The following is a 13,612-nucleotide window of genomic DNA, read 5'->3' as shown; positions in this document are numbered from 1 at the left end:
CTTCATGTTAGGAAGTTTGAAATAAAGGTATTTAACCAGAGAAGGGCTCAAGGGAATAAATCCACGTAGTAACGTTCAGTATCATGAACAATACCTTTTATATGTGGGCTCCGTTGATTTCCTGGCTACTAAAATGGTCATGGTGCCCCTTTTTATCCTAAAAAATGATAATGAACAATGGGGCTTACTTACAAGCCCTTTGCGCCGCAAGTAGTCACCTTTTCCAATATTAAAAGTGACGTACTGGCGGCGCAAGGGGCTTGTAAATAAGCCCCAGTACATTTAGTACATTGATAATAAATACTGCACTACACTTGAGAGAACTGCAATAATTTTAAGCCGTTCTTTTACATGCGCGAAAGTTATATACAAGTGGATTTAAACATACCCAGGACACGGGTTGCTTCCGTGTTGAGAGATACATGGGGCCAGATGTTTTTCGCTTCACACCGGTCGAGAGTGGATTCATAGGCGCGGCTGGTCAGCCTGATTCAACCACAATGATAGTTTCAACCGAAATCGGGAGAAAACTGCGCGCAAATTGAGAGGTTTTTCTCTACATTCATTTTGCCAGATATTCCAGCCGCAATTTGAACCACAATATTACAAATTCCGCATCCGGAATATGGCAAAAGATGAAAGTGGAGGTAATATCTTACTTAGCAAATTCTGCACCCTGCGCACTCAGAACTTGCCATGTGTGATATTACCTCCAAAGATTACAAACCACTCCAAGGGGCACATTATCAAGGAAGCCTTTAAAAAATTATCGCTGCTTTAGCGGCAGAAAACTGCGGCTAAAGCGGCGATAATGGCCTTCATAATATGCCCTTGTGAATTCCCATAGAAGCCCATGTTCTGGTGTCAACCTGGGCTTCTATTGGAATCCTCCAAGACATATTATCAAGTTTTCTGCCGCTAAACCGGCGATAATTTTAAGGCCGTCCTTGATAATATGCCCCAACATGACTGCGGCAGTTGTGGTAAAGTGATGATGTGTAATTTGGCCTTTGCACTGTAGTAATACATTTATGAATTAAGGTGTAAACGACTTCTATAATTAAACAAGATTTTTTTGGGTCAATTCTTTTTTACAAGGATGGTATATAAAAGTAAAGAAAATATGTACAGTTTTGTCGAGCAAAAGGGGTTCCCTTTCTTTCAGCTTTCGGAACAGCTTCTTGGTACCTCATTGTTATTCTCACATATTTGAAATGAGATCAACCTTGTTACCAATACATTATCACATTTCTTTATCAGTATCATGGAGCCCATTTACAAGAAACTGATGCATCTGTATAGATGCGTCAGTTTCCCTGCGCCAGCCTATTTGCAATACAACGCACAATGGAGCAAGGATTGACAGATGTGTCAGTAATTCTGATGCATCTGTCAGCGCAAAAGTCACGCATTGCTATAGTCTTGTCGCAAGCATAAAGCAACTCCAGCAATGCATGGGGAGGCCTATTCCTAATACACTGCGTCACTCCTTACACCTGTTTTGACGCAGTGGCGTCCTAGAAGTGGCCCAGTGAACTTTTGTAGAATTCATTGTGTCACTTTTACGAGGCTTTCCCCCGTGGGAATGCCCACCCTGCATACATTATACCTGCTGCAGGTATAATGTGTCGCAGGGCTTTACAACATGACGCATCTCCCTAGATGTGTCACGCTGTGAATGGGCCGCAATGTGACGCATTGTTTACACCGCCGCAGCGTCACAAAAAGTGACACAACAGTGGCGCAAATGTGTCCACAAGGGGCTTGTAAATCTGCCCCCATATATATTAGGGACCTTCATATGATTTTGGTCCAAACTTGAACAGTGTGGTGAGAGCAGCGGCGCTTAACCGGGACGTTATCACTGTGACCTGCAGCATCAAACCATAAAAGAGCTGTCGACTTCACTTTCACCAAATAGCCAATTGGATTTTGAGTGATTAACATGCTATTCTGCATGACGCTGTTTCTTCTGGAACTGTTAAGAAATGAGGGCACGTGAGGTAGCATATGGGCAGGGGTGTTCTTGGTAAGAAAGACTGGAAAGGTGTGACATTCAGATATTCCAATAATCCCCCTGGCATATCCAGTTAGAATACATTGATAAAACAAGTGAAGCATGTGGGGGGCCTTGAGGGGCAGTGAAGAGGAAGAGGAGTGAGGTGCGTTAGGGAAATTAAGTGGTAGGAAATGCAATATCTTGTAAAACAACCAACATTTTTGAAGACGAATTTTCAAAAACAACAACGGCGGACCTCCTGTGCCGCACCTCGTGCCAGTTCCTATTTGTGAGTTCGCTGTGCAAAACTTCCCCTAAGCCAGCCGTTGAGTGGTGTCACTGTGCTCCAGATCAAACGATATTCTGATTCATGGGGGTGCACAGCTCAAAAAGTACAATCGAAACACATAATCAGAAAAAATAACTTCTTTATTCCAATAAATCTCTTTTCTTAAAAAAGCATCAGGTACAAGCTATCCTGACTTTTTGAGCTGTGCACACCCATGAATCAGAACATTTTTGAAGACCTTCAAAACAGATGAGGAGAGAGAGAGAGAGATTCTGTGGGTGTGTTTTCATCCATGTGTGTATTTAAAAATCCAGGTGAAACCTGGCAGAGACTTCACCATACCCCACTGAGAGCATCTGTTGCCCAACTATTTACCTCAGAATACATGTATTAGGGGCGGAGAGTATATCACCCCAGGCACCACCCTTGAAGCTAAACCCCTGCTTAAGTGCACAGGTCAGAGCCTGTCCTTCTGCACTGCATGAACAGAAGCGCCCTTCTTTCACTGCTGAAGTGACTGGATTTTAATATTTTTGCAACAGACCCTTTCACTGTCACAACCTCGCCTGGCATCTGAAGGGGAAAAGAAGACACAAGCAACAGCACTACTGTAACATCTCCAAACACTTCCACACAGGCATGCATGAGGTAGATGTCTTCTGAAGGTTACAGAGGTTGGGAATGATATGCGCCCGCTGGGAGTATTGCATGTCTTGGAAACCAATGAGGAGTTATCCCAGTGATTTATAAATAGAGGTCAGATTTAAAGTGAACATTTTATACACGACACGGATCCCCCTGAAGCGGTCTTTAGTTACACCACTGAGCCTGTTTAAGAATCACCCAATACTCACCTTCCTTTGTTTATGAATAATTCAAACCTATGAGGGTTTTACGAGTTGCTAGAAATGGCAGCAACTAACACGCTCAGAGGCGAATGCGTTTTTCATACGTATTCGAGCTAAATTATTTTACTCTTTCCGATGGGCAGCTATTTCTTCATTTATATTGAACAACTGGAAATTGACGATTAAGACGTGGCCCGGGCAATCCTATTGCCATTGAGTCGTTTAAAATGCGGGTTGGAATCGAGGGAAAGAGCACAGATACATGAACGGTGGAGGTCTGGGGGGAGAGCCTTGAGACCCTCACGGGTGAGTAGCGCGCTTCAAAATTCCCTGATTGATTGACTGATTGATAGAGTCGGTCAAAGTACCATAGAGGTCATGATTGAAAATAAGACTAGGAAAGGGACCACAGACCAGAAGTTAGTCACTGACCAGAGAGTTCACTGTGCTCGAAGTAGAAGACATGCCAGCCAAATCCAGGTTTAACCTTTTTATCTTCAGGGCTCTACAGTATTTTAATGTCAAATCACTACCTCCTGGCAGAGGACTCTCTATCAAGGGCTACGCCGCCAAAGACGCTCAACATTAGATTGAGACACACTCAAAGAACTCGTACAATTTGCCTATACAATATTTTATCATTTTTGTGACATTTGTATAGTGTTCTTTTATGCAATGGTTTTAAGTAGCTATGCTAATAAACTTGACTTGACTTAAGTTGATTTGTACATGACGGAAAATTACACTGTGCACAAACATGTCACCAGAAGCAGATGGACGAGTTAAGCAGTTAAACACTGGAAACGACCTAGGGTAAAGTATTTTTAAGGTGTGGTGGCAATGGAGTGAGGCAGATTTTTGAGGCAAGGGTTTCCGAGCTTGCAAAGAATGCCAGAATGAATGCCTGGGAGAAACTGAACAGTCTCACTGCCATTGGCGGCTAGTGACTTTTCAAATGGTTGGGGCGTAAAAGTGATGGAGCAGGGTTTCGCAAAAAATGAAACCTACTCGAATCTATACCCCCATAATACGTACTAACAGTAAGTAGATGTAGTAAAACGAATGTACACCAACATAAACACACGGGAACTGCTTTGCGCATGCCTGAATTAACATGTAATTACATAGTATTGTAATAACTTTTATGCTTTGGAAGAAACAAAAAAGTTGCACGAAATAGGCTGCATGTGCATTTGTATTTTGCATATTGCATCCTGCTTTTAAGTAATTATTAATGCTGTTTTTGCACTAAACTTATGCTAGGTAACGTGAATGGGGAATAGTGAATGGAGGGTAGTAAACAGTGAAGGTTTCAGTACCATATAATTAATAAATGTTAATTTTCATCTACTTTGTTTGCTAAATGAAGCCTCCATTTTCCTAACTTGTCCAAAGTGGGAGGGGGGAAGCTTCGAAGAGTGATTCCGTTCTGTTTCGAGGCAAGCAAGATGTGCTGTGCACCGCAGATGACATGAAAAAGTGAAGGCCAGAGTGTCAGACTTCTGCCAACTAATGTACCTGAGCATGGGACCGGAGATGTTCTCTGCGAATAATACTAATTCATGAATGTAAAATGTGTAACTTATGTAGGGAACGTGCAAATAAACTAAGATTCAGACAATGGGAACTATTTTCCACAATAACATTGTTGAATAAAGGTGAAGTTATGGTGGGGTGACAACGCCACCTCCCTAGCCCACCAATTCCTGTGCGAGTTAGATTGTAGAATGCAACATTTGTGGGATGGACATGTCAATTTTAGGATGTAATTAAGCTGTCTTTTTGGGGTGTGGTTTAGAGCTTAGTCTGACAGGAGAGAAGAGGGGAGATGTGTCGCTGTCCGTTGTTTTGCAGAGAGGCCTAGCTGTTCCTGACCTGTCCTGTTTCTGTCCTTATTCCTTTTGTTCCCTGATTCCTTTCGGGGAACCTCCATCATCTCCTGGGTCCAGGGGGTGGTTTTCCCTACAGACCATTTTTATTTAACCATTTTTTTTTTCCATTTGTAAACTTTATTTCGATCAAAAGATCATAAAAGTCGCATAAAATACATTTAGACAGGTAATAAAAACATTAAAAAACAAATAATTTAAAATGGACCAAGACAGAGTATAAATAAGAGCAAGACATTATTTGAAACTAAGACGCTTGATCCACATTGCTTGTAAAAAACGTGAAACAGCAAAAACTACAACAGTTCTTGTATCACTAGCTAAGATGCGATGGGCTTCAATACATCTTGTGAATCCTAGACTTTTACATAAAGGAATAAGACAGTATTTCCTAGGAGCTCTATATGCGACACAGAGAAATAGTACATGTATTAAGGACTCAGTCGACCTTCCACAGGCTGGGCAAGTTGTTTCTGCGTTTTTTGACCAGTTGTTGGTAAAATCCCTGAGTGGTAAGGTGCCCAACCTGAATTGAATGTATAATTTCCTCGCCAAAGGTGGACACAATTCATTCAGGAAAGGCTCAAAGATATACTGGTCTTTAATAGATAAAAATTGCCTTGAAAGACTACCGAGTGTTTTACTTCCCTGTAGTACACTTAGCCTATACTGTCTATATGCCTGGACCAGTTTTACACGAGGAAGGGTCGAAGAAAATACACCAGGATTAGTCCAAAGTTCAGACAAGCCAATCTTAAAGCACATTTCCTTGATATAGACAAGCCAAGGAAACTTCTTAGAAGTGCATAGTGCTAGTATTGAGCCAAGATCACTACAATAAAGTCTTAGCTCCTCAGTGAGCCACACTCTTCGCCAAAACGTTAAAGGACGTAAGCCAGCTTCTTCGTCTATTGGTCGAATTGCCAGATCAAGACGTAATGGGATTAAAGGGGTACTTTGCGGTAGTCCCAATAAAAGTCTAATAAACTTGTTCTCGAGTAGAGAAAGACTTTTCATCTGGGAGTGGCCCCACAATTCTGCCCCGTATAAAGCTGCATTTCTCACTTGTATTTTATAGATTTCTGCGGCGGGGCCAGGAGCCTTGTATGTAGCGTATCTAGAAGTTCTTAGAATCGCTCCAGAGAGTTGGGCAAGCCGCATAGCTGCTTTATCTAATTGAGGAGCCCAGGAAAAAGACTCAGAAAGTGTAATTCCCAAATATTCAAACAATGAAACCTTTTCTAGGGTCGTTCCATTGAGTGTGGGATTAGATCGTGTTGAGCTAGCTGGATTAAAAACCATATATTTGGTTTTCGAAATGTTTATTTCGAGCCCATGGTCTACACAGAATGCTGAGAAACTGTCTAAAATACGTTGAGCACCCATCGGGGATTTAGATAACAATAAAGTGTCATCTGCAAAGAGCATAACTGGAACCTTTCTACCATTGAGTCTAGGGGAGTCACCATTATCCGTCCTGTTGATATGAGATACCAGTGCATTAACATATAGGCAGAACAGGGTAGGGGCTAGTACGCATCCCTGCCTGGCACCTCTGTCGACTGGAAAGCGCGCTGTTAATTGGCCTACCTTCCCATATCTGACCTGAGCATAGTTACCAGTATGCAATCTAACAATCATAGCTAATAGGTCCGGGGGGACTCCCATCTCATGTAGTACAGCCCAAAGTTTAGCTCTCGGAACCATATCGAAGGCTGATTTCAGGTCGACAAATATCAGGTAGAGACAACCACCCTCCACTGATACTGTCTTCCAAAATAGTAGTTGCAGCCTTAGAAGTTGATCAACAGTTGACACCCTTTTCCTAAATCCCGCCTGTAGGTCACTCAGAATGTTCATCTCTTCCATCCATAAATGCAGACGATTAAGTAATATTCTTGCAAACAACTTTTGGGCAACATCTATTAGGCTAATTGGCCTGTAATTTACAGGGAGCAATGGTGATCCCTTTTTGAATATGGGAAATATTTCAGCTCCTAGCCACGTGTCTGGGATACTCATACCTTTCATAATTGCGTTAAATATGGTCCATAAATATGGTACCCATATGGAAGGTTCTTCTTTATACAAATCCCCAGGGATCTTATCGAGGCCAGGTGCTTTAGAGTTAGAAAGAGTTTTAATAGCACCCTCTACTTCTAAAGCTGTTATTTCCTCAATAGGTTCAGATTGGACTAATGGGAGGGAACCCTCCACAACTATCAAGTCATCTCCAGTAGAGTACAGAGACTTAAAATGAGCTTCCCAAACAGATGCTGCAATGTTCGGGAGAATTGGGGATCGTTCGTCCTTGTTACCTGCATTAGAGACTATTTTCCAAAAACCCCTCATATCTTTATTAGATAGAGCTAATTTCAGGCCCTCCCATTTTTCAAGTTCCCATGCTTTTTTTGCCTTTTTAATAGTTTCATTGTAGACCCTCCTGGAGGAGTTCAATCTAACCTTGTTTTTTGATTTAATTGCACCAATAAGAGCAGTTTATTTAACCTATATCAATGCAGAATCTAAAATATGAATGTGTTTGTCTCTGAACCTATTGTCTCTCCACGTATCCACTCCGTCAATAATATATTGATATACATATTAGATTAACCTATTGTCTCTTCATCTATCACTTCGTTAGGTATATTATGTTTGGCATAAATATTTGCTGAAACTTTTGTCTCTTACCCTATCCACTCCTTCATTGCCTAATGTCATTGCGTAATGAGTCTGTATTTTATATTTAATTTCTCATTTCATGAGAGTTGCTGTTTTTAATTGTGACCTAATGCAATTGAGCATTGACCTTTATATTTGGGATAAAAATTCTTTATTAACCTTACCAAGAGTCTGTGATCAATTGATTAAATGGTTGGTAAGTTAGTAATTATCATTGCCATCAACTATTCAACTAATTGGTCCATCGACCAAGTAGAAGGAAAGTTGATATCAAAGATTAGTCATTAAAGGACATCCCAATGGAATCTATAAACAGAAATAATTGATCGAACGAATACATTGACCCCAGCGCATCAGGGATACTGGGTGAATGTGTATGGGCCATTGTAGTGATGTTGTTGAGTATTAATCCATGATCGATCATTGGTATTGGCGCTCGATCGGTTTCTTGGTAGCAGAGGACGGTTTAATTATTGATTAGTTTGGTAATGATTATTCATTATCGGTACTGTGTTTCTAACATGAAAAGTTAGTGTCATGTTCTATGTTGTCTAGAAGTACAGGTGCGGAGATACCTGAGGAATCTCGGGAAGGAATTTTCCTGAAATAGGCAGAAGAAAAGTGTGGTAAAGAAATCACACTGCAGAAGTACTTTGTCTGTTGTAATAATACCCAAAAGCTCTGGAGGGCTTTAGATGGTATATTTAGGGAATTTTCGTATATGAGTAAAATGTCTGAATAGTGAAGGGTTCACTTCCGAAACTCTAGCCTTATTTCCAGGAGAATAGCAAGACTCCTTTTTTACACCAATAAAGTCCTCTTGTGAAATCTTGGCTTTATCCCTAGCGGAATAATAGGTCCACCTGGAGCTTGTCTGAAGGGTAAAAATAGCGCTGGTCATTATTAGGACCCATAGGAAGAGAATCTTTTGAAGAGTGAAAACTATCTCTTTATTTAGTGGAGCAGACAAAGTAGCATTGTTTTATGTTGTTACTAACAGATTTTTGGCCAAAGAAAATAGAAAAATATTGCCGTAAAATTTTTGTAAAGGGAGGGTCAGTAGAAGGAGTAATACTGACATCAGAAAAAGCCGGGCTGACATTGGTCAGGCTGCGGGCGTGTACCGAGTTGCGATTAGCTGGTTGTTGTGAGCCGCGCTAGAATTGGTTGAGACTTTGCTTACGTAGCAGTGCTCTGATTAGTTGGGTGGTGTGAGTCACGCTGGTATAGGGCGAAAGTTAACCAATAGAATAAGTGTAATTACGTAAAGGTTGTTTTTGTTTATTCATGATAAGACCCATTAGTGGAGGAAGCCAGAAAATGAAGTTGATGCAGAAAATAAAGAATTTCTTCAAGAAAGACAAACCAATTGTGACTAGAGAGGGAATTCCGATTCCGCCTCCAAAAACGCCTGCTTCTTTTATGATGTTGGAACGAGGATATCACACGTGTATGTGGTTAGAGAATTGGATAGAGTATACAAAAGGTGATGGTGTTTTACCTTTTCCGCAACATGATACATTTTGGGGCCGATTCCTATCTCGGTCAGAAGGGCACCCAATCGGGTTCGGCCGGAAAAACGATGAGCCGTACGCGTGTTTTCCGGCCGACTCGTACAGCCGTACGAGCGAGCAAGTACGATGCGAGCTACATGAAATTCACCGACCGAGTCGTTTCCGGGTCCGAACCACTCCGAACGTCCCGGTCGGAAGCTAACCGTGGCGTGCAATGGATGCGATTTACAACCGAGCCAGTACGATGCACTCGTCGGACAGCCTGTGCGAGCCGGAGTGTCCGGCTCGCAAAAGCTCCCGGAGTCGGACTTTGGGGGTCTGCGTCGGACCCCCTGACACCCGCAGCCCTATGACTCAGACACAGGTGGAGACCTATGGGTCTCCCCAACACAGGCACCTACGGTGCAGGTGGCACCGACGTGTACCCACTGTAGGGGCGCACTTGTTCGAGACGTACCCATTCAGTCAATGGGAGCCCATGTACGCGTCGTACGACCGGCTCCCATTGACTTCTATGGGAGTCGGACTGAACCGAGTCCGACAGCATACGTGCGCACCGTACTCGCTCGGTCGGACTGTAGGGGTCCGGATCGGTCGGAAAACACTCCGGATCCGACTCGGTCGGAGTGCTTTCCGACCCGGATCAGAATCGGCCCCTTAATGTGGGGATATTGCAGAATTTGAGAAATCGAATGAATTCTTTAGTCCCAAATCCCAGATTGACTCAGTATGAAGCATTGGAAGAATGGGAAGTTGAGGCATTCGAAAGAGAGAAATATAGAGGAGGTTACGGAAGATACAGAAGTTGGAGATATGGTTATCCTTTTGAGAGCAGGGAAGAAAAGCTAAAAAGATGGAGGAGAGCTGTGGTAACGGAAGGATTATACCCAGTTTTAACAGTTGATGAGCAGACTGGATGTAAATGTAAAGAGAAAAGAAACCATAGAGACTCCTAGTGTAAAAGATGATATGAATGATTCTGATGACGATGAATTCATAGAGGTCATCATGAATAAAAGACCTCCGCCATATGAAGAGAATTTAAGGGTAGTTACTCCAGGTGCCCCGCAAATGGGAACTCCGTTGACTCCGCAAGTTTCAGATATAGCAAAAGTAATGAAAGAAAATGAAGCAAAACTGTTGAATAAGTCCAGACTAGAACAGGTCCAGAAATTGAATCAGTTGAGTTTGAATGCAGAAGCATTGAAGGTACTGGTAACAATTGGTCCTGTAGTTCCGTTGTACGGAGATAAACAGAAAGTGTCTAAAGTGCATGCATTAGCCTTACCGGGAACCAGCATTAGGAGTAGTACGAATGAGGATGGACAGGACAATGCAAATAACACGTTGTTAGATCTTCCGGTTTGTGAATTGATAACTGAGACCCTTCAAAGAGGTATACAATTAGACCCAAGGAGAATAGGGCTGAATGTTACTCCAGTAGCAGGGAGTTCAGCAGGACCCTCACCAGAAGAATTACATAATTGGATAAAAGAAATGACGAAGCCGAAACCTCAACCCCAGAGTATAAATGTGAGTCAGTTAAAAGTTGATTTGGAAGAAATGATTATTGGTACGATAAGTCCAGACAGATTAGGGACCTACCGTGATGAAGAATTGTTATTTTTGTGTAAGATTATTACTTGAAGGGCGAAGAATTTACAAGAAAATATCTAAAGCTGCTAGTGAGTATGGAAAAGTCAAAAGTATTACTGCGATCATACAGAATGGCTTTTAATGACAAGGATTTAGAGAGTATGAATGCTTCTGGAAAAATATTGCAGATAAAAGAAATAATGAACATTTTGAAGAAATGGGGACATGTAGATCGATGGAAAAATAGATGGACGAAAAATAAGGAAGAATCAGCTAGCGAAGGAGCATCCATGTTTCCCATGAAAGAAACAGAACAGGTTGAAAGGGCGTGTCCGATGAGAGAAGTATCAGGTTGTGGATATGTTCATGTCCCTTGGACGAGACAGGATATATTGTCTTTCACAAATGATTTTCCTAGGTTAAGAGAAAAACCGGTTGAATGGTACAAGCAGGTAGATAGGTTTGTAAAGGTATCAAAGGTTTTGTTAAAGGATTTAGATGGTCTGTTTGATATTGTTGTTCCAGTTGATTTATGGACAGAATGTAAGATTACTGTTGACTAGCCAACATTGGAATAACCTAAGGATCCTAAAACTGGTGCACCTTCAGAAAAAGTAATGAAAAAGTATAATCAGGTAATCACTTACTTAAAGGGAAAAATCTCTCTGGAAGAAACAGATTGGGTTAAGATTGACAGAACTACCCAAGAACCAAAGGACTCAGTACATGCCTACTATGAACGGTTGTTACAGGTAATTAAACAGCATAGTAGTTTTGAAAACATTGGAGATAAAGACATGGGACATTTTGTGTATTGTTTTTTGTATGGATTGAGGCCTGAGATTAGCAACATGATACAGCAACATTTCATCTGCTGGCAGAGCAAGACAGTGGATGAAATCCTACAGTATGCAAAGCATTGTAGTGACGAAATTGATAGCAAACATAAAAAGTTAAAGGCGAAAATGATGTGGGCGCAAATGAAGGTAGCAGAGCAAAAAGAAAACAGTAATAATCAAACAGGTGGTCAGATTAATGGTCAGAGTCAGAATGGACAGAATTACAGTGGAGGTAAAGGAAAGGGAAAAATGAGTAAAGAAGAAGCTATGAAGAAATGTCCTTGTCATGCGTGCGGAAAGCTTGGACATTGGAGGAATGAGTGTAGATCTGCTAAAAAGAATAACAGGGAAAATCAAACGTTTAATTCCACAGATGCAGAAGGAGGTGGGTGTAAATCAACAGCAGCAGATAGTTCCTCAACCGCTACAGGTGCCACAAGCTCCCATGCCACATAATGTGAATGCTCAAGTGCAGAGGTACAATGTGAACACTGGATATCTCGGAGGAGACCCGCTTGGTAAGAATCAAGGTGTGATTATGCAGTATTGGCTGCAATGCAATGGAAGTGATTCAGACTCATCTCAATGATGGTGCCTGAGGGGGGAGGAAGTACTTGGCGCATCCTTGGCGGTAGATCAGTCAGGTCCATTTGTTGACGGGAAGGTGGAAGGTAATGATATTACATTCTTAGTGGACACTGGTGCTACCCGTTCTACTGTAGGAGCAGCAGAAATTCCGAACCTACCCCTCTAGGGAGAAACTATCAAAGTTGTAGGAGTCTCAAATAAGCATATTAGAAAGCCAGTAACAAACCCAATAGAATTTCATATTGGAAACTTCAAAGACATGCATCGGTTTGTGGTGTGTGACTCGAGCCCAGTAAATCTCTTGGCAAGAGATTTGCTCTGCTAAATGAACTGCACCATCTATTGTACCCCAGATGAAATTGCATTTCAGACCCCAGATGAGGATGTTGAATTCAAGATGATGCTATCAAAGCAACGGACAGAAGTGAATGTGTTGTTTTCACTTCTCACAGAAGAGAATCAGCCTGAAGAGTTAAAGAGTGCAGTGAATGCAGATGTGTGGGATTTTACAGGAAAGGAAATTGGCCTAATGATAAGAGTAGATCCAATTCAGGTAATAGTGAAGGATGGTGCTGTGTTTCCGAGCACACCTCAGTACAAAATGAGTCCAGAAGTGATTGCAGGAGGTGCTCCAGTAATTGATCAAATGATTGAACAGGGAATGCTAAAAGAAATATTGAGCAGCCCTTGGAATTTGCCTATCATAGGTATCAAAAAGCCCAGTGAGAAGTACCGGATAGTGCAGGATTTACAAAAAATAAATAAAATTGTACTACCCTGTTGTCTAGTAGTGCCAAATCCAGCAGTGATCCGTAATCATATTCTTTGTGATGCAGAATGGTACACAGTGATTGATTTGTGCCAAGCATTCTTTTCGATCCCTTTGCATCCGGAAAGCCAATATTTATTTGCGTTCTGGTTCAGAGACCATGTTTTGGCATGGTGCCGAGTTCCTCAAGGGTACACAGAGAGTCCCTCAATCTTTAATCCGGTCTTGAAAAAATGCCTAGAGACTCTAGTCATGCCAGGAAATTTGTTTTGGTTCAATATATTGATGACCTACTGGCGGCATCAAAGACACGAGAGGCATGTGTGACAGACACAAATGCCTTATTGAACCATTTGGCAGAGGGAGGACAGAAGGTGTCCGAAGCAAAACTACAATTTTGTAAACTGGAAGTACAGTACTTTGGACACAAAATAGAAAAGGGAGCTAGAAAAGTAAACCCAGAAAGAATCCGTGTGATTAAACAGATGAGTTCACCCAAAACTAAGAAAGAAGTAAGAATGTTTTTAGGAATGGTTGGATACTGTCGTCAGTGGATATGTGATTTCTCACTGATTGCAAAACCTCTACAGAGGTTGACA

Source organism: Triturus cristatus, chromosome 3_2 (assembly GCF_964204655.1).
Source record: "Triturus cristatus chromosome 3_2, aTriCri1.1, whole genome shotgun sequence".
Lineage (NCBI taxonomy): Eukaryota > Metazoa > Chordata > Amphibia > Caudata > Salamandridae > Triturus > Triturus cristatus.
Note: the sequence above shows the minus strand (reverse complement) of the source record.